At 43.2% G+C, this 27,869-nt stretch overlaps 1 protein-coding gene and 1 long non-coding RNA gene across 4 annotated transcripts in view; one reads left to right on the forward strand and one right to left on the reverse strand.

Annotated features, from left to right (window-relative positions):
- LOC101098738 (myelin associated oligodendrocyte basic protein) overlaps positions 1-12,546 on the reverse strand; it is a 49,984-nt gene extending 37,438 nt beyond the window's left edge. For 2 of the 3 annotated variants that reach the window (XM_019810906.3, XM_006936519.5), the window contains exons 1-2: positions 12,392-12,546; positions 5,107-5,185 (exon numbers count right to left, since the gene is read on the reverse strand). The gene's annotated coding sequence lies outside the window, so the exon portion shown is untranslated. Of the gene's footprint in view, positions 1-5,106; positions 5,186-12,210; positions 12,298-12,391 lie in introns of all 3 variants that reach the window. The other variant, XM_045037828.1, reaches the window with a different exon arrangement.
- Positions 249-27,600, forward strand: LOC109491588. Its single transcript, XR_002745512.2, has 4 exons — positions 249-603; positions 6,069-6,151; positions 21,537-21,650; positions 27,072-27,600. It is a non-coding gene; the product is annotated as an uncharacterized LOC109491588 (long non-coding RNA).
- Positions 27,601-27,869: the final 269 nt, after the last annotated feature.

Here is a 27,869-nt window from a genome sequence, read left to right on the forward strand (position 1 = left end):
TCAAAGAAATGCAAGAACTTTATGAAAAAACTTGCAAATCTTTTTTTGAGGGCTGCAGAAGAAACAGTTAGTATAAGCAGGCTGAATATGTGCTAATAAAGATCAAATTTTCATGTCATTGACAAGACGATTTCAAACTTCTTACGGACCTATAAAAGACGGAGATGAGCCAAGACTATTTTGAATAAGCATTGGGCCTTGTTCTACAAGATGGAGACACTTATCATAAGCTATACTAATTAAGACAAGAGAGCGTTGCCGTGGAAATAGAACCAACAGATCAAGGGGACAGAACAGAGAGCTTAGAAACAGACCCACGTAGGTAGAGTAACATGGTTCATAACCAAGGGGGCATTTTTATTTTTACCGGAAAATGGAAAAAGGAAGACGAAACTAGGGCAGACCAATAACCCCAACGAGAATAATAATCGCGAACACATGTTAGGAGATACCAGCCAGGCACTGTTCAAAGGCTTTATGTGTGTAACTCACAGAATCCTCACCCCCTCACAGTAGGTCTCACGGTAGCAAAGATCCACAGAAGTCAGAAAACGAGCCCCAGGACACAGAACTAGCAACTGGATCCCCAGGATCCCAACCAAGGTAAGCTAGTCCGTGTTCCTAACCTTGACGCTCCGTGGCTTCTCACACAGCGGACGTGAAGGGAAAGAAGAGAAATCATAAACACAACGATGTCATAGAAGAAAAGATGCCATGAAGTTACAAGGCAAAAGACCTGTGCCATGACAGAAGAAAAATACAGGAACACAATGAAAGGGCAGCGTTTTCATAATCAGAATGTTAAAAGAAGAAAAAAAAAAAAACAGACGATAATTTTTTTTTAATATGAAAACAGGCACAAAACAGGAAAAAGAGGACACTTTAAAAGCCACTAATTCTATACACACGTGGGGCTGGAGGACTCAAGAAAATGATAGCCAGGAAACGTAATAGATGCCCATTCCAATTGACCTCCCTCCAAAACAAGGAGTGATAAGGGACTCCCAGAAGCGCGCAGGGATGGGAAATCGGGGAACAGGGTCTGGGCTGGAGTTCAAGGCGCACCAGGGAGGAATGCACGGGGGCGCTTTGCGGAAGAGATGTTTCTGGAATAAAACCCGGGCGGGGGGCAGAGGCCTCACTGCAGACCAGGGCTTCGTTCAGCTACCACAGCCTTCCAAAGCTCCTCTGCTCTGGAAAACAGTTATCACTGCAGTGCTTAGCCATTGCACGCTTAGCACCTTCCTCACAGACCTTTAACGGTTGCTAAAGCCTTGCTCATTGTCTCAAGCCGAGGGTAATGCTTTCCTCTGAGTGTCGATTTGCGCGCTAAAAGGCAATGGCTTCCGAGTGGCTTAGTTCGCAGCAGCAAAAATACATGCAGAAAGTAAACTTGGGTAGTAACCACTGCGTGCTGTCTCTAAGGAGGCCTTTATCCGTTTGACCTCATTTATCCATGTGTCTATCTCCTTGGCAACCAAGATGTTTACAAATCGGTAGAAGGAATGTTGAGCGGTGGATTCTTGAACTGGGAAACCGGTTCCCGGTAATGGAAAATTTCATCTAAATATTTATTTTGACTCAGGGTGCTTTTCCACAGAGAGCATCATCTTGCCAAACTCCGACATTGACTTGGGGAACGGCTGACGCTATAAAACTAACAGCATAGAAGTGCCTCGATTATCTTGGGGTTGACAACCCATCTGGGGAGACAGAGCAAAGCCCGCATTGCTTTGCTCTGTGCCAGGGGACAAGGACAAAGGACAGTGGCCCCAGGACCACCCAACTCACACACCACTATCTCGTACACTTGTGCAGAGCCCTTTCTGACAACAAATGCTACCTGACTCCAGCTGTTCTAGGAAAAGGAACAAGTGTGACCCAAGTTTGATATCCTTAGCACATAGATAATATATTTAGCAAATGTTTTGGGGGTAAAAACCTTGCTTATTATAGCGGAGCCACAGAAACGTGTAACAAGTACAGTAGTTTTCTGAATGTAATTTTAATAACATGACATTCTTTCTTCTAAAAAGTATGCAACACATTGTTTTAACTTATGGGTATGTGAACTTTACACTAGAATTTTATATAGATCAATAAGTCCACAATTTTCTATAATCGGGGGGGAGGGGGTGGTGGGAAGGAGGGTCCAGGAGAAAGAACCAAAGGCATGAGTTTGTCTCCTCATGTATCCATTTCCCTACTCAACAGAGTCTTTCCCCAGTTACAAGGCAAACGCCTTGCTTCTTAGTTAATATCTCACACAAGACTCCTCATAATTTGGTCTTTGCCCACCTTTTCCCGGTACAGAGAACCCATCTTCCAGATTTGCATTATCTTATAGAGAAACTTAAATGTTAATTTGGCCTCTGGTCACAGCAAGGGGGTAAAAGGAAGAGCCTGGATTACCTGACCAGCTGATTTATTGTTCCACTGACCACTCGGGGAAGGTGAGAGCTGTGAAGCTGCCTTGGGTTCTCCAAGGGCATCAGTTTCAGGGAGACAGAGAAAAGAACCAGCCAGAAAGAAGCTGAAATAAGCACCGGGCTGTTGACTACCCTTTACCTAAATTTTGTGTCCAAGGACACAGTGTGAGTCACCCAACAGCAGCTACGCTGGTAGGCTGCCACTTAGCTTTGTTCCATTTTGCAATTTATTTCCTTCCATCTTTATATTTACTTATTACATTGAAATCACTCATCTAGCCAAAGAAGCAGGAAGGGGAGTCAAGGATGAGTCCAAGGTGTGTAGTTCAAGGAACTGGCTGAGCAGCAGAAGCATCTACCAGAAGAGAAGTTTTAGGGGAAGAGGCTGACTCATGAGTTGAGTTTTAGGTGCACTTGAGTTGGGGTGTTTGAAGGGCATCTAGGCTGAGATGTCAAGTGAGCATTTCAAAGAAGATGGAATTTAAGTTGTGGGAGTATAGGGAACAACTGAAGCCCTAGGATGGGATTGCCCTGGCATCAGACTGTGGAGTGAGGAGAGGGTGGGGTGTGCCTGGGGGCCCTCCCGTGTTTCCAGGCAGGCAGAGCAGAGGTGATCGGCAGAGGGTAAAGAGAAGAATTGGGGGTGGGGGAGGTAAATTGGGCTGTGTGGTATTGTGGGAGCCAAAGGGAAGGAGGGTTTCCAAAGAGTGAGTGGACACCTTGGTGGAATGATTCTGAGAGGTGGTGTAGTAGGAGGACCAGAAAAAGCGCATTGAATTAAGTGATACAGAGGTAACTGGTGACTTTGACAAGAACTGTTTCCATGGCGTGGTTGAGACAGAAGGTAGATTAGAGGATTTGTGGAGAGAATCGGGGCTGAAGGCATGGAGAGACACTGTAGGCAACTCAGGCCAGAGATCTGAGAATGAAGGGCAGGAGAGCAGTGGTAGGGAGAGGAAGATGTAGTTTCGAGACTTTGGGCAAGCGGAGGGGTGACTGGTCAATTTGTTGATTTGTGGAGGGGTTTTTAGTTGTTGTTATAATGAGACAGATAAGAGCAGCATGAGTGCTGATGGGAAGGGACTAAGAGAGGAAGAGACTGAAATCAAACAAGAGAGAAAGTAATTAGTGTCCTTGAGGAAACCCCGAGGAGACGGGAGTGCAGAGCACACGCAAGAGGCAAGAGGGAAAGCAGTTGGCTGTATGAAGTTCCCACCAAATGGATTCCATTTTTCCAGTGAAATGGGAGGCAAAAGAAGCTGAGAATGAGACGGTTGGAGATTTGAGAAGAATAACATGCGTTTAAAAGAGATTTTGTAGGGGCACCTGGGTGGCTCAGTTGGTTGAACGTCCGACTCTTGACTTTGGCTCAGGTCACGATCCCAGGGTGGTGGGATTGAGCCCCACCGTGGGCTAGACGCTGAGCATGGAGCCTGCTTGGGATTCTCTCTCTCTCCCCCTCTTTAAATAAATAAATGAGATTCTGTAGACATTTGAAGGTCAGGCTGCCAGGTAGTTTAGATGGCCTGGGTGGGGTCACAGACTATTCATGTGTAGTGATAGAGGTAGCCTTCTGCCTCACTGTGTTTTTCCCCGGTTGTTCTCAGTAGCCAGGGCGCAGACAGGGCAAAGACACACGGCTCATCTAAGGACGGGATTTGCCAGAGAATTTGCAGGAAAATCATTGACATGATGGATTCCAGAATCTACCAGTAATAGGAAGAAAATAGATAGAAAGGGGCAACTGAGGAATAGATACATAGAGGGACGGGGAGACAGAAGGGAAAGTCAACTCAAAGCACCTGGCCGAAGAACAGTGGTCGTGGGGAATGTAACAGAGCAGGTTGAAAGAAAGGAAGGCTGTAAATGAAATGCTAGATGTTGGCACCATTTGATTCAGAAATGGAGTCGTTTCGAGTATTGTTGAGTGCCGTAGCATGCGATGGACAGATGAGGCAGACTGGGTAATTGACTGGAGTAGTGAGTAGTTCATTCACAGGAACATTGAAGTCATGCGGGCTGATGGATGGAGTCGGAGCGGAGAGGGGTGGGGAGGCTGACCACAGAAACATCGGTGGAGGAGGCGTGACTGGAGGCCAAGTGAAGACGGGCACAGGGAAGGGAGCACGAGCTTCCAGGGGGGGAAGACCAGCCAGGGAGTGAAGGAGTAGTGGTCTGAAAGTGGCAATGAGGAGGACACCAGCTCACTCAACTCTGGAACCACTTGGAGCGTACATGTCCCCCATTTGACCGGCTGACAGATGAAGCCTTGTTATCAGAGGACTGTCCCGGTTCAGTTAAGACAAAGAAATAGAAGGAATCCCCCGAGTAGGGTTTAAAGACAGGGGAAGGAAGTCTCTTTTTCACAGAATGGCTCCTCCCCCATGCATAGGACATGAGTTTGCCAAAAGTGGACAAATGGTGGCCGGGGTCATGGTCCCTTTGCTGTAGAGAAGTGTTTTTGTTCTTTTTTTTTCATACTTGTATGTCCCCAAATCCAGGATACCGTGAAACACCTGCAATCGTTTCTTTTTTTTTTTTTTTAAGCGTTCAACTCTTATGGAAAGTTTGATTGCTCAGTCTTTTGCTGATTCTGCTTTGACATTTTGAATACTAGGAATCATTATACAATAATTTAGATGCAGACCGAAAAGAGTGTAAGAAATTCATTTTGTACCTGTGTTTTCATCCGTACACGTCTGGCGATTAGATCTCTGTTATGAGCTTGTCTTGGTATCATTTGCTCCTTTTTTCCCCTGAAAGTGAAGCAATAGAATGCGTTCTGGTTAATTTGGTGTTTTGGTTATTGAAGTTGTCATAAATCCAAATGTGCTATGCACAGAGCTTCACTCTCACCACCCTACGAAGGATTATGATGTTCAATTTAGATGTGAACTGTCAGTTGGGGGCTAGGGAGAGGACAGCATTACAAAATGGCAGGCAAACTTTTTAAAGACCATCTTATCATTATAGAGGAAAAGTGCTATATGTCCAGTTAATTCACTGTCATTAAGGAAAAACTCTTCAGTCACTTCTCCTAGTAAATCTGGAGCTTTACGACAAATCTGGTGTTTTGCTTATAACACTAATGAATGAAATTCCTAAAATACATGAAATGTCGGAGTCTGGCTTTAAAAATGCAAGCCATAGCAATTAAGCGTCTCAGGAAGAGAGTTAGACTGTCCTCCTCCAGTACAGCTCCTGAGGAGAGACGTTGAAAACTCAATGAAGGAATCCAATTTGATATGGCATTAAATTGAGAATTTCAGAATAGCAGTTTTGTTTTCCCATGCAGTATGGAGATTTGTGACCATCCATAACCATCTGTGCCCTTCTTTCTTAATATATATCAAATCCTGGAAGTGTCGTTTGAACAAAGGGGTCTTATAGTTCCAAAAAATAACCTGCAAAAGAAACCTGTAATTTCCATTAGTTGTTCTTTTAAGGTTCCTGGACCCAATCCCAATGTTGTGGGGGGGAGGGGTGTCCTCCCACCACACACACAACACCAAGCAATTCTTGGACATCGGCAGTGTGTCAGGGAATTCAAGTCAGTTCTGACGTTTCTCGGAAACAGCATCAGATTCCACAGGTTAAGGGTTCTGTCCCACAAGACTGTCTCTCACCCCCCCATTTCAGACTCCAGACCCGTGGCAAACCCCAGGATGTTACCTGTGCTTCTACAAAGTGGCTACAGCTTGGAGGTTTTAACAACCTCTTTGGTAAGTTCCATTAATTTGCTAGAGCGACTCACAGAACCCAGGGAAACAGTTATTACATTTCAACAGCCAAGTGAAGAGATACAGAGGACAAGGTTTGGGGAAAAGGGGCGGAGCTTTCCTGCCCTCTCCAGGCACTTTGCTGTCCCCACATCTCCAAGCATTCACCAACTGGGAAGCTCTCCCAGCCTTTGGGGTTTTAGAGAGGTTTCGTTACACAGTCATGGTTGACTAAGTCACTGGCCATTGGTCAACTCCCTTTAGCGGCTCTCTCCCCAAGGTCGGGGAGTAGGACTGAGAGTTCCATCCCTCCAATCACCTGGTTGGCTCTCATGGCAACCAGACCTGTCCTTAGGGTGCCTAAGGGCTTTCCCAACTCACCTCATTAACATAACAAAAGACACCTTTATTGCCCTTATCCTAGGAAATTCCAAACGTTTTAAGAGCTGCGAGTCAGAAACTGTAGATAGAAACCAAATATACAACAGAAATTTATTTTGGCCATTTGAATGGCCAAATGTATATTTCTTGTAAATCACAATATCACAGTTGTCTTGGTTGATAATTTGTCTTAGCTGACAGCTAATCATTGTAATAATGATGGAATTGACAATTCTGTGTCACTAACTGTAAAAATTATCGTAAGATTGCTCCGTCAAATCAGATGATCATGTTCCTTTTAAATTTAAATTAAGTTAAAAAAAATTTGTTATTTTTACATTTCTTTATTTATTTATTTTTGAGAGACAGAGAACAAGTGGGGGATGGGCAGAGACAGAAGGAGACGCAGAATCCAAAGCAGGCTCCAGGCTCTGAAGTGTCAGCACAGAGCCCGGACAGCCCCACACAGGGATCGAACTCACAAACCGTGAGATCATACCTGAGCTGAAGTCGGACGCTCAACCGACTGAGCCACCCAGGCGCCCCAATTTAAATTAAGTTTTAAAAGTACATTGCAAAGGGGCACCTGGGTGGCTCAGTCGGTTGAGCGTCTGGCTTTGGCTTAGGTCATGATCTCATGGCTATGAGTTCAAGCCCCGAGTTGGACTCTGTGCTGATGGCTGGGAGCCTGGAGCCTGCTTCGGATTCTGTGTGTCTCTCTCTCAGTCCCTCCCATGCTTGCACTCCCTCTCTCTCTCTCTTAAAAATAAATAAACATTAAAAATTTTTTTAAAGTACATTGCAAAAATAAACTTTTGAGACTACACTAAAATAAAAAGCTTTTGCACAGGGCAGGAAACCATCAACAAATGAAAAGCCAACATACCGAAAGGGAGAAAATATTTGCAAATAACATACCTAATGAAAATGAGATTTCAAGATACAGCAAGCGAGCCAAGATAAAGGATCTCTTTAAAAAAAAAAAAAATAGGGCACGGATGCAGGTACCTACCTAGCTCAGTCGGTAGAGCATTCAACTATTGATCTTGGGGTTACAAATTTGAACCCCAAGTTGGCTGTAGACATTACTTAAAAATATAAACCTTTAAAATGAAATAAAATAGGGCCAGGAGGCCATAAGGGAGAAGGAATTTATGCACGTTCTCCTGAAGGAACTGTGAACTCTTCACCAGCTACAAGCCCTAGGGCTGGACTCCTTCCTCACCAAGACACCAGAATCTTCACCATTCTTCAACTTCCAAAGGAGCCAGTGAGATCTGACACGTCTCAATCCTTCATCTGCATATTAACCCAACCAATCCCAGTTCACCTCGCTCCAATCCCTGTTTTGCATAACAGACCTGACTGAGAACTGCACTTGTAACCTTTTGCCTTTATAGCCCTGTCCCCTCTTAGTCTTTCTCTGAACATAATTCAGGTTTCTATCTGAATCTGTGTTTCCCTTATTACAATTCTACTTGCTCAGATACGTGCCTCTTAAATTTTCAGTGAATTCTTATTTGGTTAACACCAATGAGGGGTTAATATCTTAAATACAAAGAGATCTTATGCAACTCAACACCCCCCCCCCAAAAAAAGAGGAATAATCCAATTTAAAAATGGGTAGAGGACCTGAATAAGCATTTTCCAAAAGAAAACATACAGGTGGCCAACAAGACGCATGAAAAGATGCTCAACATCTCTACTCACCAGGGAAATGCAAATCAAAATTGCAATGAGATACCACCTCACACCTGTCAGAATGGCGAGTATCAAAAAGACAAGAACAGGTGTTGGTGAGCGTGTGGAGAAAAGGGAACCTTCCTGCACTGTTTTGGGACTGCAAATTGGTGCAACCACCATGGAAAACAGTACGGAGTTTCCTCAAAAAGTTAAAAATAGAAGTACCATACGACCCAGTAATTCCACTAGGGGTTATTTGCCCAAAGAAAATGAAAACACTAATTTGAAAAGGTATATGCACCCCACATTTATTGCAGCATTACTTATAATAGCCAAATATGGAAGTAACCCCAGCGTCCCTCGATAGATGAATGAATAAGGATGTGGTACGTACATATCCATGCAATGGAATATGACTCAGCTATAAAAAAGAATGAGATCTTGTCATTTGTGACAACATGGATGGACCTAGAGGGTATTATGCTGAGTGAAATGAGTCAGACAGAGGACAACAAATACCAGATGATTTTACATCTAAATGTGGAATCTAAAAAATCAAAACAAACAAAGAATATTTCAAATGAGGACATGTAGAAGCAATGAGGGAAATAGAAAATCACCATTAGAATACCTGGGGACGGCACAGGACTTCTCTATGAGTATGTCTTTCATACACAAACCAACCAATCGAGAGCCTACCCTTGTCAATTACCCTCTTTATCAAGGTCCCGCAGATTAAGCCAGCATTCCTGTCCTAAACACCCCAAGGCCAGGAACCAGACAAATCAGAAGAGCCCTTCTCAACAGGCCTTCCCAGAACCCACTGAAATTAGTCAAACTAGCTCATCCTGAATTTACCTAGCCTGTTTACACTGCCTTACCCAGTCCTCCCTCCAAAACACGCAATAAAGCTCTTGCCCATATTTTCCCCTCATTCCCTCTGGCTTCTGATCACCCTGGTGCTTCCTCATGTGGCCCTGCATGGTCAGGCATATGCCCTCCTTTTGGTAACTGTGAGTAACAATCTTATCAATGGCAATCATCTTCTGATCTGCTGCCCTCCTCGAGCTTAAATAAAAACAAAATCCTGAGTACACTTTTAAACAGACTGGTCTTTTACTCACCCAGAGCACAGCTAATACCTCCAAGTTTTTACCTGTACATTAGGGGTAACAGGGTTACAGAAATCAGAGAGGCCTTCACAGCCAAAAAGAGGTCACTTTTGGAGCCTACACAATGGAACCTAATCCTAGGGTCCCAGCCCAGCCCAGCAGACTTGTAGGTTGTGGAAAGAAACTCAATTCCCATCCACAAGACTCTTCTGGCCTTCCAAGGCTTCCATGTACTGGCCCCCAATTCTTTTGGCTAAGTGAGAGAAGGAGGACCTCATTTTTCAACCCAGGATGGCTCATTATGGGAACACATAATCCTCTAAGTAAAAATCATTTCTTCAAACTCCAGGGTGACTTCCAGATAAGACAATCAAAACAGCTAATGCTACATTTTCCCAAAAGCTGAGTTCCTCCATAGTAAATAGTTGTATGTCCAGAACTCCAAATTTCTTTTTTTTTTAATTTTTTTAATTTTTTATTAAAAAAAATTTTTTTTTAACATTTATTTATTTTTGAGACAGAGAGAGAGAGAGAGAGAGCATGAACAGGGGAGGGTCAGAGAAAGAGGGAGACACAGAATCCGAAACAGGCTCCAGGCTCTGAGCTGTCAGCACAGAGCCCGACGCGGGGCTCGAACCCGCGGACTGCGAGATCATGACCTGAGCCGAAGTCGGATGCTCAACCAACTGAGCTGCCCAGGCGCCCCCAGAACTCTAAATTTCTAATCTAATTCCATATTAGGAAAGAAAATATCTATATACCTTATCCAGGGAACAGTCCTGTTAAAGCCATAATACATTTACTTGACTACAAAGATCATATAAGAAGTTAACAACTGCTTTACATTTATGTTATGATGACTTCAGCATTTTCTCTAGGGGGAAAAAATGGATGCTTTCTATTTGGAAATCTTAAGAATCTATTTAAATAACTTTCCCAAAAGAGAGGAAGTCTGTTAAGAAGTTAGTCTCCACCTTCAGAATGATAAAACTGTCAGTCACCTCCAAACAGAAGTTTTCTCACAAATAAAATGAAATTTCTTTCTTTTCTAGCGCTCTGCCAATGTGCTAAAGGTCACCAGCAGGCCTGGAGTGGCTATCCAAGACCACTCTTTGTGAACTGTATGTTTTCAGTGGATGCTTAGAAAGGAACAATCACATTCACGAAATGAACACTCATAAAGCAGTAGACATGAATCTAGCACATGCAAAGAATCTACGTTAAAAACTTCACTATATACCTACCAAGTTCATGTACATATTGTTGCAATTGTTATTTTTAACAAAAGGGCAGCACTTACACACTTTTGGTGAATACTTGAGAATTATCTGTAAAAGCTCTAGATTTTAGATTTTGTGTGTGTGTGTTTTCTTGTAAGATTTTAGGTACTCCTTTAAATTTTTTTTAATGTTTATTTATTTCTGAGAGAGAGAAAGACAGAGGTGAGCAGGGGAGGGGCTGAGAGAGAGGGAGACACAGAATCCGAAGCAGGTTCGAGACTGTGAGCTGTCAGCACAGAGCCCAAAGCGAGGCTTGAACTCATGAACTGTGAGATCATGACCTGAGCCAAAGTCAGACACTTAATCGACTGAGCCGCCTAGGTGCCCCTAAGAACTCATTTAAAATTCTAGTTACCGTTAGCAAACCCAGACCCCAAGTTAGAAGTCTGTACAATCAGATTCAAGGATAAATTTGGCGACATACAGTCTGAAATGCAAGCATATTCCTTACAAAACTGCCTAATCTGGACCTAATCATGTGAAGACATCAGATCAAACCTATACTGAGGGACATTTAACCAAAGAAAAGGCCTATACTCTTTAAATTTCTCTATGCTCTTTAAATTTCTAAATTTCTCAAGGTCATGAACGAGAATGACTGTCTCAGGTGCTCTTCCAGACTAAAGGACACTATAGACACATGGCAAGTAAAGTGATGCATGATCTGGAACCGAAACCTGGGACAATTGACAAAATCTACGTGTCTGTGGATTAGATAACAGTATTTTCTCAATGTTGGTTTTCAGTTTTGATCGTGTCTGGAAATTCATCTCAAATGGCTTAGAAAAAAATACATATATGTGTATATAGAGAAAAAAGGAGAGAGACTGACAAAGAAAATGTGGTAAAATGTCAACATTTGGGTGATCTGAGTACATCTGGAATTTTTGTATGGTTTGCAGTTTTTCTGCAAATCTGAAACAATTTCTTAAAGCAGACTCAACACTCAACCTGGGGCTCGAACTCACAACCCCAAGATCAAGAGCTGCACGCTTTACCAACTGAGCCACCCAGGCGCCCCTGAAACAATTTTTAAAATCCACTCACGAAGGCATTCTCCCGCTAATCCAAATAAACATAAAATAGCATAGCTATACATATAACAGTGATCTGTTTTTTTCCTTCCTGTTTGATTTCACAAAGCAGAAAAAATGATTTTCCCTATTTTTCACCTAGTACTCTAGCCAAGTTCATTGTTTTATTCCCATGACACATAATCTTTTCTTTCCTTGTTCTACCCCCCACACACTGGAAAACTCTGGTTTCTAAGAGATTCTGCACAAGATTGAGCTTTAGCGTCTTTCCATTTAAGGTTGTTAGTCTACAGGGAGCAAAATTCTAACAAGATTTGGGCTTTCTTGTTCCATAAGTATCCCCCATACATAAACCCAGCTGCATGAAGGAAGACTTTTTCCTAGATAAGAAGAAAACAACTCATTTTCAAATCGTGACAAATAATAAACGCATACATAGAAAAAGAAGCTAATGGCTCCATTAATCTAGTTCCGGGAACATCAATCTTTAAACCTGAAAGAATGTGAGTTAGGGTTTGGAACCTCTTCCCCAGGCTCAGACAATTCCCATTCCAGGAGGGCCCTCTGCTCACATTAGAATAACCTTGGTGTCCTCTGCTCTTGTTTTCTCCACCATCTTATGTTCTCCCGATCTTGACTGCTATTACGCCAAACTGCCCCTGGAATATAATGAAATGGCCCATACCAAAATGTGCACTTGCCACTTGAAGATGAAGTACAACCTGAAGATGAAAACCTACGGAATTCCCTTACCTTCGAGTAGCAGTTGTATGAAAGAGGCTCCACCGGATCGGGTCCCTGGGGGGGTTGAGGCTACCTCAATGCATGCAGAATATATAGGGAGAGATTATATATCCGGGTTTTTCATTACACAAGGTATTTTTGATGGGTTCTCAGCCAAGATCCACTTAAAAACAAAAGCCACACAAAGACTACAAAAAGGCCACACAAAGTTTAAACAAAAGGCTAAAGAAAGACCAAACAAAAGCCAAAGAAAGTTTAAACAAAGAGTGAAACAAAGACAAAACAAAGGCCAAACAAAGACGAAAACAAAGACAAAAACAAAGGGCAAAGGAAAATCTAAACAAAAGCTAAGCTGAGCTACAGCCATACTATACACACACACAAACCCACACATATGCACACCCCACATCCACACTATATCTCCACATACACTCGAATATTTCAGTCCCCCACCTTCTTCATCCCACATAATCAACACTCCATGTCAAAGCCCTCACCAAGGCTCACTCCATACCAACTCCATGGCACATCAAACCACATGCCAGGTCCAACCAAACCAAACATCAGCTCCAAACCACACACCCTTTGGTGTGTGATTTGGAACCAGAGACATGCATAGAGGAGAACATGAGAAGACATGGGGAGAAGATAGTCAACTACAAGTCACAGAGAGGGATCTGGAACAGATCTTCTCTCACAGACCTCAGAAGAAACCAACCCTGCTGACACCTTGACCTCAGACTTCAAGCCTGAGGACAGCGAGGCAATACATTTGTTACTTATGTCACCCGGTTTGTGGTACTTTGTTACAGCAGCCCTAGCAAACTAATGCCACAGTCCCCGTAAGTACTATTTTAATTAATTTTCATATTTATCAAAATAATACGCCACCTCATTCCGCTCCATAATCCCACTTACCAGAGGCAACCACACTGCCACATTTTTTTTTTTTTAGCTATTTTTTCTGGATTTATTTCCACATTGCTAAATAATTCCACAAACAGCCATTTATATACTTATTATTTATTGTAGGCTTTTGACTTCTTAATGAGGGTTTCATTTTCTTACTCTCTACTCTTTGCTCTCTCTTCTCCTTCACCCACTGAATGTAGTCTTGTCAGTCAGTATATCTATTGCTATAAATATTATTTCCTACGAGGGTGTCTGGGTGGCTCAGTGGGTTAAGCGTCTGACTTCGGCTCAGGTCGTGATCTCACGGTTCTTGAGTTTAAGCTCCATCAGGCTCTGTGATGACAACTTGGAGCCTGGAGCCTGCTTTGGATTCTGTGTCTCCCTCTTTCTGCCCCTCCCCTGCTTGTGCTCTCTCTCTCTCTCTCAAAAGTAAATAAATGTTTAAAAATAAATAGATAGATAGATAGATAGATAGATAGATAGATAGATGATAGATATTATTTCCTACAGAACTCGTAATCAACTCTATCATTTCCTTCCTCTTTACAACTTCATTTTTTTGGGGAGTTAATAATTATCCTGTTTTTGCTTTCATTTATTTTAATTTGCTTAGTTTTTTATTTATGTATCATTCACTTTTTTCCAAATATTCCAGCAGATCTCTCAAATATCAATCAATAATTTTCTCAAGCATTCCTAGCCATCAAATAATCATTTCCATCTATTGTCTTCTGTGATGGTCTATTCTCTAATTGTTCTGTTTTTAGACTGGATGCTCTCAAAGCCAGTGCAGGGCGGGGACTCCCTTTCATTGCTTTCCTGTAATAGATCACCAGTGCCCCGGATCCCATGTCATTCTCATTTTTGCTTTGCCCCCTCATTGTCCTGAAGCACAACCTCTAGTATCTTCCTTAGAAAGGATATATATATATATACAATAAAACCATGGTTTGCAAGCAAAATCCATTCTGGAAATATGCTTATAATCCAAAGCACTTGTATATCAAAGTGAATTTCAGGAACCATTGGCTCAGTTGTGATCACGTGACATTCGGTGTCACCTACTACTTGTATTGCAAGACATCGCTCATTTATCAAGTTAAAATTTATTAGAAATGTTTGCTCATCTTGTGGAAAACTCACAGAACAAGTTACTCGCAATCCAAGGTTTTACTACATATGTAAAATGAATCTTTTCGAGTGCTTGAATACCTGAAAACTGCTTTATTCTATTCTCACACTTGTTGCTTATTTGTCTGGGTATAGAATTCTGTGTTGAAAATTAGAGTTCTGGGGCACCTGGGTGGGTCAGTCATTCGAATATCTGACTCTTGATTTTGGCAGTCATGATACAAGAATCATGGGATTGAGCCCCGCATCAGGCTCTGTACTGAGCCTGGAGCCTGGTTAAGATTCTCTCTCTCTCTCCCTCTGCCCCTCCCATGCTCTCACTCTCTCTCTCTAAAATCAAATAAAAAAAAATTCTTTTTAATTTTAAATTAAAGGGGCACAGTTGATTAAAGGTCTGACTTTAGCTCAGGTTATGATCTCATGGTTTGTGGGTTCAAGCACTGACAGCTCAGAGCCCGGAGCCTGCTTTGGATTCTGTGTCTCCCTCTCTCTCTGCCCCTCCCTGCTCCTTCTCTGTCTCTCGCTCTCTTTCAAAAATAAATAAGCAGTAAAAAAAAAATAAATAAAATTAAAAAACAGAAAACTAGAGTGCCTCAGAATTGTGACTGTATTGTTTTTCTGTGTTTTTTTCCTACAGGGCAACTTATTATTGAGAAGTTCTAGGCCTTTCAGATTCCCATTCTTTTTGTGATTTTTTATTTTATTTATTTTTTTTGAGAGAGAGAGAGTACGAGCAGGGGAAGGGAAGAGAGGGATGGAGACACAGAATCCGAAGCAGGCTCCGGGCTCTGTGCTGTCAGCAGCGAGCCTGATGCGGGGCTCAAACCCACGAACCGTGAGATCATGACCTGAGCTGAAGTCGAAGACTTAACTGACTGAGCCACCCAGGCGCCCCTCCTTTTGTGATTTTTAACAAATGTCTGGAAATGTTCAAGGTCTTATTTTCAACCTAATTGTCCTGAACCCCCCCCCCCATTCCTTCAACGTGAGTGTTTTCTCACCCCCACTTGGTAGGTCATTTTCCCCTGGAAATTCGTAACACTCTATTCTTTAATTTTTATGTAGTTTTTATTCATTTATCCCTGTCCACTTTTTTTCTTCTGCCGGAAAACTTTTATTGGTTGGCTCTTGAAAAGTAATGATAGAAAACTAAATGGATCCTCCAAATTGTTCCCCATTCCTCTCTTTCCTAGCTTACAGTTCTTTGACTTTTGGTTCCACCTTTCGTGAAGTTTTCTTATTTTATTCATTGTATCCCATTGTATATTTTCTTTCGGTGATCAGAATTTTCAATTCTTTCTTGTTTGCTGACGTTCCCTTTTTCAAAGCACATAGTCTTTTCTCTAAGCCCCAGGAAGATAGTAACTATACTATGGGGGATTTGTTCCTTACTTTTGTTTTGTTTGCTTCTTTGTTGGCTTTGTTCCTTAAATTGAATTAGCGAGCTTATTCCAGATTCCTTCATCCTTCTTTTGTTTTCATCTCTCCTCTTCCTGTTGAAAGCTCTCTCCTTTGTCTGCTGACCTTCACTGTCTCTTTCTGTCCGTTGGGCATGCAGGGGGTGACTGGATGCTCCAAGTACCAGCACAGGGCTTGTTGACGAGTGGTCCAATGGGCAGCCACTCTGGCCTTTATGTGGGCAGATTTGAAAAACTAAGTAGCTGGAAGATTTTCCCCTAGGGTCATTCAGGTTGTTCAGGGAGGAGCAATGGGTTCTCCAGCCTGGAAGGAGTAGGGATGTTAGGGGAATTTGAATATCTTGCTACTGATTCTGTGATCGGGAGAGGCTAGGGACCGCACGACTCTGCGGATGTGTCGCCTTTCCAAGCCCTGCCCATCACCTCTGCTCTCCACAGATCCTGAGTCTGGAAATTTCTCCATAATCAACTTCCAGTGACCAGAGCAAGTTGGTGCAGTGAACCTGGAAATCCATTCAGGATGTTGGCTTTCATGACTAGTACTTCCCATGTGGACACTCCCAGCATTCTAGCACATACATTTGTCCTGCTTTTTCTCGCTTCATCACTGAAAGCAGTTAAAATTTTTTAAGCATATTTATTTATTTTAGGGGAGCCTGGGTGGCTCAGTCGGTTCAACATCTGACCGGCTTAAGTCATGATCTCACAGTTCGTGAGTTCGAGCCCCACATCGGGCTCTGTGCTGACCGCTGAGAGCCTGGAGCCTGCTTCAGACTCTGGGTCTCCCTCTCTCTCTCTCTCTGCCCTTTCTCCACTCGTGTGCTGTCTGTCTTTCTCTCTCTCAAAAATAAATAAACATTAAGCTTATTTATTTATTTTGAGAGAGGGAGTGCTCCTGTGCATGCAAATGGGGGAGGGGCAGAGAGAGAGGGAGAGAGAGAATCCCAAGCAGGCTCCGTGCTATCAGCACACAGTCCCATGTGGGGCTTGATCCCCTGAACCGTGAGATTGTGGACCTGAGCTGAAATCAAGAGTCGGACGCCCAACCAACTGAACCACCCAGACACCCTTTGAAAGCACTTAAATTGGAATCTCCTCCACTCTGCCAGGTCAGTTACTTCCTCCACCAAGTCTGTATGTCCCCAAAATGGGTTCTAATTGCTCGCCTTTTGGTGTCTCCCTTTCTTGGGGGGCTAAAACTTTTAAAAAATTCTCTACTGCCCCTCTGGAATAAAATATTTTTTTAATTCTTTACTTTTTAAAAGGATACTTCTTACTACTATAATTTTAATAATTTTTTGGAAGAGAGAAGAAATAAAATAAGCATGTGGAGTTAACCTGGCACTTTTCTACAATACATTTTTTTTTTATTTTATTTTTAAGCAATCTCTACACCCAGTGTGGGGCTCGAACCCGCAATCCCAAGATCAAGAGCTTCATGCTCCACCAACTGAGCCAGCCAGGCGCCCCTAACCTGCCACTTTTTTTTTTTCAACGTTTATTTATTTTTGGGACAGAGAGAGGCAGAGCATGAACGGGGGAGGGGCAGAGAGAGAGGGAGACACAGAATGGGAAACAGGCTCCAGGCTCTGAGCCATCAGCCCAGAGCCCGACGCGGGGCTCGAACTCCCAGACCGCGAGATCGTGACCTGGCTGAAGTCGGACGCTTAACCGACTGCGCCACCCAGGCGCCCCTAACCTGCCACTTTTAAGCAACAAATGCAGTAATTGGTTTAATTGAGATATAATTTACATACCACGGAATTCACAATTCTGTGATGTAAAATTCAGAGATTTTTAGTATATCCACAAGGGTGTGGAGGCATCACCACTACCTAATTCTATAAAATTGTCATCACTCTAAAAACAAACCCCAACTTATTAGCACTCAGACATAATACTATTTTATATCAGCACATAGAGAGTCAAGCGTTCAATAGGTTAGAGAGTATGGCAAATATTTTGTTAGAGGGATTACTGACAATGAGTATAAAATGAGTGACTCATCTATAGGAGAAAATTACCCTAGGAAAGTCATCGGTTAGATAAAGACGTCCCCATGTTTCACCTAAAAACTGAAATGTACGAAATGTACATAAAGTCGTATCCGCCGTTAGATAAGCCCTTCTCCCTATCAAATTATGTATCAAAATATGTGTTGTAAAAGTTGCTTTTTGATTAAAAGGATAAAAGACAAGCTAGAGATTTTCAGATTCCTAACAAGAATGCTATTTTTTTCCTGTAGAATATGGGGGGGGGGGTGGAGTTTTATAAATAACTGTAAGACCATTTAATTATTACAAGACAAATAATTCGTTGATTACATCTGAGAGAAACAAAAGTCAATGGTTTCTAGTCTGCCCTTCAATCCTCGCTTTCAGAGCAAACCTGTCTCCTCCAAGACTTTGACTTTGGTCTTGTAGATCTTGGACTACACAGAGCCCAACTTTCGATGGTAAACAGAGGATTATGATACCAACTGAGCCGCCAGCCGCTCAGACAAAGCCTCTGTGTGTTCCCAGGCTCCACACCCAATCCCTCTCTCCCTCTGCACTATGCCAGGGGCCAGTCACAATTGTGTTCTGGCCAGTGGGGACCTGCAATCATGTACATTGTGTTCCCTAATTGAGGGTCTGGTTTTGTCCAAGTTGCTGTGTTAAAACCCGGTCTGCGGCAGACATGCCTTTGCTACTCAGCTTCCTGGGCCCTGTGCGTGGATTTAGTCCTTGTAATATTACCGCTAGAGCGGGAAAAAGTGGACACAGGGTAGCAAGATGCAAGGCTTCTAGCAAAAGGAGAGACTCAGAATATGAATGTGTCAGTGTGATGCGTTAAAGAAAACCGGAGCCTATCAGCAGGGTTAAGGATAGATTTTATTCAGGAACTATTGCAATAGGGGGAAAGAGACTTTGATATAAACCTGGGTTTAATTCCAAATACAATAGGGACGGTGGGGATTTATAGCCAAGGAGCAGGTTGGAGGAACTGGTGGGTAGAAAATTACCAAGAGGCGAAAGAAAGAAAGAAAGAAGAAAGAAAGAAAGAAAGAAAGAAAGAAAGAAAGAAAGAAAGAAAGAAAGAAGAAAGAAAGAGAAAGAAAGGGACGCCCCGATGTCTCAGTTGTTTAAGCATCCAACTCTTGATTTCGGCTCAGATCGTGATCTCACAGTCGCAGAGATGGGTACCCAGAGATGGGGTACTTGTGGCTGAAGCAGCTTGACAGGGTCCTTGCTGCAAGTGAGCCAGGGAGATCAGGCATCCACCTGGAGGTGGTGGGGGTGAGGAATTTGGTCAGAGATGGGCTGGGGGGTTCTCGATAAACTGACTTAGCCAGATTCTTGTTCAAATTGGTCAAGGCAAAGACAGACTTGGAAGTCCCAAGGTCGAGGCCTAATTGGAAAGAGGCACCAAAGGAGCCCGACTGAGGTTGGTCAGGAAGGGTGTCTGTCACATGTCAGCATGCTGCAGTGAGGGACCCCGGATTCTAGTTAGTGATGTCAGTTATCTAGAGACAGGAAATACACACAGTGAGATGCGACCCGACGTTAATGGGAATAATCTTATTAAAAAAAAAAAAAAAAAAAAAAAAGAACTGTCTTTGTTTTTAATTTTAGGCTTGCCAAACAGCCAAGAATGTACCATTTTGTTACCTGGTAGTTTGTTGAGAAAAATGCCTTGAGAAAATCACAGTTGCCATGTAATCTGCTTCAAAAATAAAAGTGCCTATCACACTGCCCACACTGTATTATTATACAATAATACCTCTGGCTTCTCTAACTTATTGCCCCTTGACACACTAAAAATCTGGCTTCTGATCCTGTAAATCTAAAGTCTACATTAAGTGTAGACAGCACACACGTGACTGAGAACAGACGATCTTTAACACAGTCTTTACTGCAGTTTGCATCTAAAGTTCCCAGTGACCCTCCTCCTCTGCTCTTGACTCCAAGTTTGGCTTCTGGGCAAGTGCAGCCTCATTGGAGGAAAATCTACATCTGGTTCCACGGAGCCCGCGCTGCGCCCTCTCAGGGGGCACAAGAACCCTGAGATCATGACAGGAGCCAGAGTTGGCTCTTAACCGACTGAGCCACCCAGGCACCTCCTGTAAATGAATTATTTTAAATTTGGGTTGTGTTTTTGTTCAAAATCCATGATAACTCTGCTCAATAGTCGATGAATGGAGCACCAAACGACTTCAGTGTTTGAAGCTTTAGCAGATCACAATTATCATTAAACCTGAGGAACTTGGTAATCAGTTCCCACCCTGCCCAGCACCCCTCTGTTGAGACCTGCCTCCAGAGTCCCCAGTGGATGGATCCCCCACTTGGCCACAGCACTTGCCTGCCCAGTGATGTCCCCAGTTTCCCTTCCCCACTCTGCTAAGTGCCCAGGCTTCCTGAGATGGCCCCCCACCCCAGTAAATTACTTGTACTAGATTCCTTGTCCCCGGGTCTACTTCAGGGGGATCCCAACCTAAGTACAGACCACAGGATGGTCTTCCCATGAGCCTTGCCCTTTATTCCTTCATAAAATATGGAGCCTCATCAAACCTGGAAGGTGTATCTGCCTCGTAAGGGAAGGCATTCCGCACCTGGACCAACTGAGCCCTAGGTCATCCTAAACTTTTGGCACGATTCAGCCAAGTGTTTGCTTCTGTTTGCTGCTAAGGCAGATGCCACACCAGTCCTTGGTCCTACAACCAGTTCCTGCTCCAACAGGTGCATTAACAGTTTCTGAGACTGGGGCCTCTCCATATGAAGGTGCTACCCATCATTCAGTTTTAGATTGTTATTAGCTTCTAGATATACTCTTTTTTAAAATAATACGAACACGGGGCACCTGGGTGGCTCAGTCGGTTAAGCGTCTGACTCTTGATTTCGGCTCAGGTCATGATCTCATGGTTTGTGGGATTGAGTCCTGCGTTGGGCTCTGCACTGACAGTGTGGAGTCTGCTTGGGATTCTCTCACTCCCTCTCTCTCTGCCCCTCCCCTGCTCGCTTACTCTCTCAAAGTAAATAAACCTTAAAAAACCTTTTTTTTTTGGGAGGGGGACAGAGAGAGACAGAGCATGAACGGGGGAGGGGCAGAGAGAGAGGGAGACACAGAATCTGAAGCAGGCTCCAGGCTCTGAGCCATCAGCCCAGAGCCTGACGCGAGGCTCGAACTCACGGACCGCGAGATCGTGACCTGGCTGAAGTCGGACGCTTAACCGACTGCGCCACCCAGGCGCCCCTAAAAAACCTTCTTTAAAAAATAAAATAATATGAACCGATTATGGATATAGTATATGTTAAATTCTATAAATGTGCAACACTGGTTACTAAAGGAAAACCACTTTATGCTTGAACATTCGGACATTGCAGATAGACACATATCCAACCGTAGTGATTCGTAGCAAAGCCGTGAAGTCCACACTCGTGAGGCTATAGACTTGGTCTTGTGGAACCAGTGACTGGAAGAAATAAATACAGAAGGGCAGGGCACCCAGGCATGCAAATAAGGAACGTGTAGTGTCTCTCAACATCTGCAGTGTCTTTGTTAGTCGCACAAAGTGTGATTTTACACTCTAAGGACAAATGCCCTCAGTCTTTGTACAGATTTGACCATAGTGGGTCACAATCAGAGTTATTTTATAACATGAGATTCTAATCTCTCTGCAAATAATTAACATTTTGAATATGACTTACTTGCAGCGACTGGTTTAGAAGAAAAGAAAAACAACAAGGCCCCAAACCAAGATTCCATGAAAACTTTGGTTGAACACGATCTTTATCTCAGGAAACATGCTGAGGAGATGGTATTTTACGGTCAGTGTTTTCATTTATTCATTTAAATATTTAATATTGATTTGGTTTTTCTCTCAGTAGATTTCAGTGAATCACAGTGTTCGGCATGATAACTTGGTAACTTGTTTTTATTATGAAGAATTTTTTTAAATATACACCAAATTCAGGGAGAATTCTGTATTTGTTTTTACCTACTTCCAGTAACAGTATTTTCCTTTCTTGTTTCATTTACCCCCCATTTTCACTCCCCCCCCCCAGACCCACAGACACTATTTTGGTGGAGAAAGAGGGAAAGGATCAGAAGTTTAAACATCAAATTCTAGGGTCGCCAAGTGGCTCAGTCTGTTAAGCGTCCTCAGGTCATGATCTCGCGGTTTGTGAGTTCGAGCCCTGAATCAGGCTCTGTGCTGACAGCTCAGCCTGGAGCCTGCTTCGAATTCTGTCTCCTCCTCTCTCTGCCCCTCCCATGCTCATGCTCTGTCTCTCAATAATAAACGTTAAAAAAAATTTTTTTTTTTAAATCAAATTCTAGGGGCACCTGGGTGGCTCAGTCGGTTAAGTGGCCGACTCTTGGCTTCCGCTCAGATCATGAGCTCATGGTCTGTGAGATCGAGCCCCAGGTCAGACTGTGCTAACAGGGGGGAGCCTGCTTGGGATTCTCTCTCTCTCCCTCTCACTCTGCCCCTCCCTCCCTCATGCTGTCTCTGTCTCTCTCAAAATAAACAAACACACAAAAAAGATACGGTTAAAGAGAGAGCACATAAAAACAAAGTTTCTCCTACCTTTTTTAAGTGTTTCTTTTTAAGTTTATTTTTTTTTAAATAACCTCCACACGCATCGTGAGGCTCAAACTCACACAGCAGATCAAGAGTCACATGCTTTTCTGAGACAACCGGGCACACTTCTTATCTCCAATCTATTTTTTTAATGTTTATTTATTTATTTTTGAGAGAGAGAGCACACAAGCTGGGGAGGGGCAGAGAGAGAGAGAAAGGGAGAGAGAGAATCCCAAGCAGGCTCCTGTCAGCACTGAGCCAGATGTGGGGCTTGATTTCACAAACCACAAGATCTTGAGCTGAAATCAAGAGTCAGACGCATAAGTGACTGAGCCACCCAGGCACCCCTCTAATCTTTTTTTAACATTTTATTTATTTACTCTCTCTCTCAAAATTAGACACTAAAAAATTTTTTTAAGGTTCAGGGGAGGTAAAAATTGGGTAAAAATAGAGATATTATAAAATAGACTATCCTACTTATGTGTTTCTCACATCAGACACGATGGTTGGAAGCAAAAATAACACCATTTGGTGTTCTCAATGTATACAGTGGGAATACTTAAGACAATTACATTTTAAAAGTGGGAAGCAAAGGGTCGTAAATGGAAGTAAGGTTTCTGCACTTGGCTGATTGAGAAGTTATGTATGTATATTGTCACATCTAGAGCAACTACCAAACAAATTTTGACAAAATGATAGACTAAAGCACGATATAAATCAGGGTGGAATTCTGCAAATGTTACGAGGAGCCCGAGAGAAGGCCAGAAAAGAGCAACAGGAGAACAAGGGGGCCGGAGATACACTGAAAACAAACAAAAAATCCTCAGTCTCACATTAATCAAGTGGCTCTCAAGAGGCTAGATCGTGACTCTATGTCAAGGTTTTGTGTTTTCATTTTTCATTTTCGGATAAGAGTAATAATAATTGTGAGGAAAACACGCTGCTGTAATAAGGCAGTCACAAAAAAGACCAATAATGTAAATGTATGGTACCATCGCGAGGTCCCAAGACCCCCTGTCCAGTAACAGGAAGGTGATTTTTATATTTCTGAAACTTTGATCACTGGGAGGCAGGACAAAGCAAGCTTTCTAAAATTGCCTTAAAAAAATTTTTTTTTAATGTTTATTTACTTTGGAAGGAGAGACAGAGTGGGCGGGGCAGGGGAGACAGAATTTAAAGCAGGCTCCAGGCTCTGAGCTGTCAGCACAGAGCCCAACGTAGGGCTCCAACCCACGAACCGTGAGATCGTGAGCTGAGCCGAAGTCCCACGCTTAACTCACTGAGCCACCCAGGCACCCCTAAAATTGCCTTTTTTTTTTTTGACAATAACTGTGGGATTGGAATTTGTCTTCTGTGGAGGGCTTTTCTAATTCTGAGAGGAATCTCCTTATGTGACATGCGGGAGTGACTCACTCGATAAATTATTATACATAAAAATAAATGGCCCCCTAGCTTTACTTATATTGCTAGTTTATTATAAAGGACCTACCAATTCAGGGGGCACCTGGGTGGCTCGGTGGGTTGAGCGTCTGACTCTTGATTTCGGCTCAGGTCCTAACATCACAGTTGGTGGGATTGAGCCCAGCGTCAGGCTCTGTGCTGACAGTGCAGAGCCTGCTTGGGATTCTCTCTCTCCCTCTCTCTCCCTGCCCCTCCCCACTCTCTCTCGCGCGCTCTCTCTCTCTCTCTCTCCAAATAAACTTTAAGGGGGAAAAAAAATAAAGGACCTAACTCAGGAATCGTCAAATGGAAGAAAAATGGGGAAGAGATATTTCAGTGCAGGGGGTGGGGGGGTGGTCTGTACAGATGTCATGTGTCCTCTCTGAGACAGCCACATTCCAATGAGTCTTTCAACCCAGAAGCACTCTACGTTTTTATTTGTATTTGTATTTGTATTTTTAAGTAATCTCTACACCCAATGTGGGCTCCAACTTGAGACCCAAGATTGAGTCACATGCTCTCCCAACTGAGCCAGCCAGGCACCCCCACCCAGAAGCTCTTTAAAGGATACTTTATTTTCCTTTTATCTTTTTTTTCTTTTTCTTTTTTTCTTAAATTTATTTCTTTATTTTGAGAGAGACAGAGACAGTGTGAGCGGGGGAGGGGCAGAGAGCGAGGGAGAGAGAGAAATCCAAGCAGGCTCTGCACAGAGCCTGATGCGAGCTCGAACTCACAAAACTGTGCGATCATGACCTGAGCTGAAACCAAGAGTGAGACACTTAACCGACGGAGCCACACCGGTGCCCCTTTTTCTCTTTATTTAAATCAAGGTTTCATCACTTAAGCACGATTGATTAAATTGTCCATCGTTGCTGATTGAACACAATCTCTGGTCCCTCTTGCCTCCCTGGAGGTCACAGGGTTAGGGCTGTGCTGAAAGTTCTGGCCTTCTGATCACCTGGCTGCTTTCTGGGTGAGCAGCTGCGATCCTGAAGTGATCTAGGGGACCCCACTTTGAGTCATCTTAGCATACAGGGCACTCTTCTTCTCCCTCAGGAATTGCCAAGGATTTTAGGAGCTCTGTGCCAGGAACTGGGGACAAAGACCAAATATATACATATCTATTTTTTATTAGACCAAACAAGAAGGGTAGGGAAATTCTGTTAAACTCATTTATCTGCATAAAAGTAGGTAGACACCTCTTCCTGGCCCACTTCTAGACCTATCTAATATGACTTCTATTGACTTTCTATCTAATGGAAAGAAGAGAAAGCCAAAGTAAGACCCCACAGTGGAGACATACCTCTTACTCACAGTGGGTTCCAAGGGCCAAAGCATCGGCCCAGGGCTCCCCGGGGACAGAATTCTACACAGACCGTTCAGAAGTTTCTCCAGCTCAAGCTGACACCTAGATCTGTTGTCAGAATTCTGTATTTAACAATCTATCTTTGACAAGACCTACATTAAGAATGCATTTGGCATCTTGAATTTGTTCACTCACGCTATAAATAACTGAAACGCAATTTCACCAAACCCTGCTCAATCACATTAGGAGTGATTTTCTGGTGTTTCCTATTTTATTACATCGCTCATAATGCTATTCCCTTTCTTTATAAAGATGCTAGGTGGACTGTTTCATTTGAAGAAGGATTAAGAGTTTATTCTGTGTGGTTTGGACAGCACTTTCTTATATTCATAGGAAAGTGGAGAAATCCATAGCTGTTTCTATAATCAGAATCAGGGAACTTTGCTCTGAGTTTTTAAGTTCCTTTTCTCTGTGATGTACAAAGTGATAATCCTCCTTGGTGAAATCTGAAAGCATTTTCCTTTTTTTTTTTTTTTTTTTGAGAGAGAGAGGGTGCAAGTGAGCAAGAGGCAGAGAGAGAGAGAGAGAGAGACAGAGAGACAGAGAGAGAAAGAGACAGAGAGAGAGAGAAGAGGGGCTTGTGTTCTCCTGAAGTGGGGCTCAGACTCACGAACTAGGAGATCATGACCTGAGTCGAAGTCAGATGCTTAACTGACTGAGCCACCCAGACATCCTCCTTCTCTTTTAATGATTATTTTCCAAGATGTAAGTAATCTTTCAGCGCTCTGACGCGGGGATACAGAAGACAGGACTGATCAAGGAACAGTGGGAAGTATTCGGAACAATCTTGTGACCTCCCTTTAGGGGGAAAGACCACAAGAAGGCAAAACAAAGCATCATGGAGAGTCCTGTTTTCACCCCAAGACTTTACTCCTTTTGTTCTGTACCACGAGCCCTCTGGCCAATCCTGTATTAAGTGTTCTTTCCAATCACAGCTATCGCTTTACCTGGCGACAATGGATCTCCCCATTTATTCTGACCCATGCCTTTGGTATATACCCTGACCCCCACCATGCAAAATATGATCTTCCTCTAACCAAAATCCAGAGGTAAAAAAAATCGGCCCTACCTTATGTCATGATAAAGCATAGAGCTTTAGTAATTAGGAGAATGTAGCATTGGCCCAGGGACAGACTCATAGAGCTAGCTGGGGGAAGGACAGAGAAACCAGGATCAGACCTTGCATGCATGGACCCTGGATTTCTGAGAGGTAGCAGTTCTACGCAACGAAGAAAGGATGGGGTTTTCAACAGAACGTGCTGAGGGTTGTGGCCATTCATAGGATTTTATATATGGTTATGAAACCATTTGACATAAGTTAGAGTTTAAGACCCACAGTGGAGAAATTCTAGCACACCAGGCCCTATCCAAAATGTTCAAACACCCTTATTGGTAATGGCCAGAACCTAGAAATAATTCAAATGACCATTGCAGTTGCTATGGTCTGAATGTTTGTGCCCTCCAAAATTTGTATGTTGAAATCCTACCCTTAAATGTGATGGTATTAGGACATGGGGCCTTGGGAGGTGATTAGGCCATGGGGTGGAGCCCTCAGAAATGGAATCAGTGCTCTTAACAGATATATGTCACGGGGCTCCCTAGCCCTTCTACCCTGACCCAGAAGAGGACCCTCATTTGACCATGCTGCCATCCTGATCTGAAACTTCCAGTCTCCAGAGCTGTGAGCAATACATTTCTGTTGACCATAAACTACCCAGTCCGTGGTGTTTTGTTACAGCAGGACGTGTCGTGAATGACTCGACAGGAGCATGGCGACTGTTGACGGAAGCACAAAAATAGCATCGAGGAAAGGAAACAGATCACACAAAGCATAGTAAACGTGCTATGCTTCCATTACAGGAAACTCAAAAACAAACGGACCCAATTCGAAAGCGGGCAAAGGATCCGAATAGATAGCTCTCTAAAAGAAGGAAAACAAATGGCCAATAGGCATCTAGTCATCAGGGAGATGCACGTCAACACCGCAACGTAAAAGGCAGATAATACCAGTACTGGTGGGGACACAAAGAGAAATCATCACCCACTGCCGATGGGAAGGTAAAATGGCCCAGCCACCTTGGAAAACCGTCTAGTAGTTTCTTAAGGTATAATCCAGCAATTCCACTCCTAGGGATATGGGCAAAAGAAATGAAACCATATACCCACACAAACACTTGTACACAAACGTTTGTAATAGCATTATTTATAACAGCTCAAAAGTGGAAACAACCCAAATGTCCATCAACTGGGAAACAGATGTTTTCAGCGTGGCATATCCATACGATGGTAGGTTATTCCGCAAGAAAAAGAAATAACGCACTGGGGTGCCTGGGTGGCTCAGTTGGTTAAGTCGCGAGTCAGACGACTCATGATTTGGGCTCAGGTCATGATCTCATGGTTCATGAATTCGAGCCCCTGACGGCGTAGAGCCTGCTTGGGATTCTCTGTCTCTCCCTCTCTCTCTATCCCTCCCCTGCTCTTGTTTGAGGGTACTTTATCTCCCAAAATAAATAAACTTAAAGAAAAAAGTCCTGCCACATGCTACAATATGGATGAATCTTGAGAACATTATGCTCAAGTAAGAAACCAGTCACAAAGGGCTAAGGACCATATGTTGTATGATTCCATTTATATGAATCGTCCAGAACAGAAGGTATC

The sequence above is a fragment of the Felis catus genome, chromosome C2, assembly GCF_018350175.1.
Source record: "Felis catus isolate Fca126 chromosome C2, F.catus_Fca126_mat1.0, whole genome shotgun sequence".
In the NCBI taxonomy this organism is placed as follows: domain Eukaryota; kingdom Metazoa; phylum Chordata; class Mammalia; order Carnivora; family Felidae; genus Felis; species Felis catus.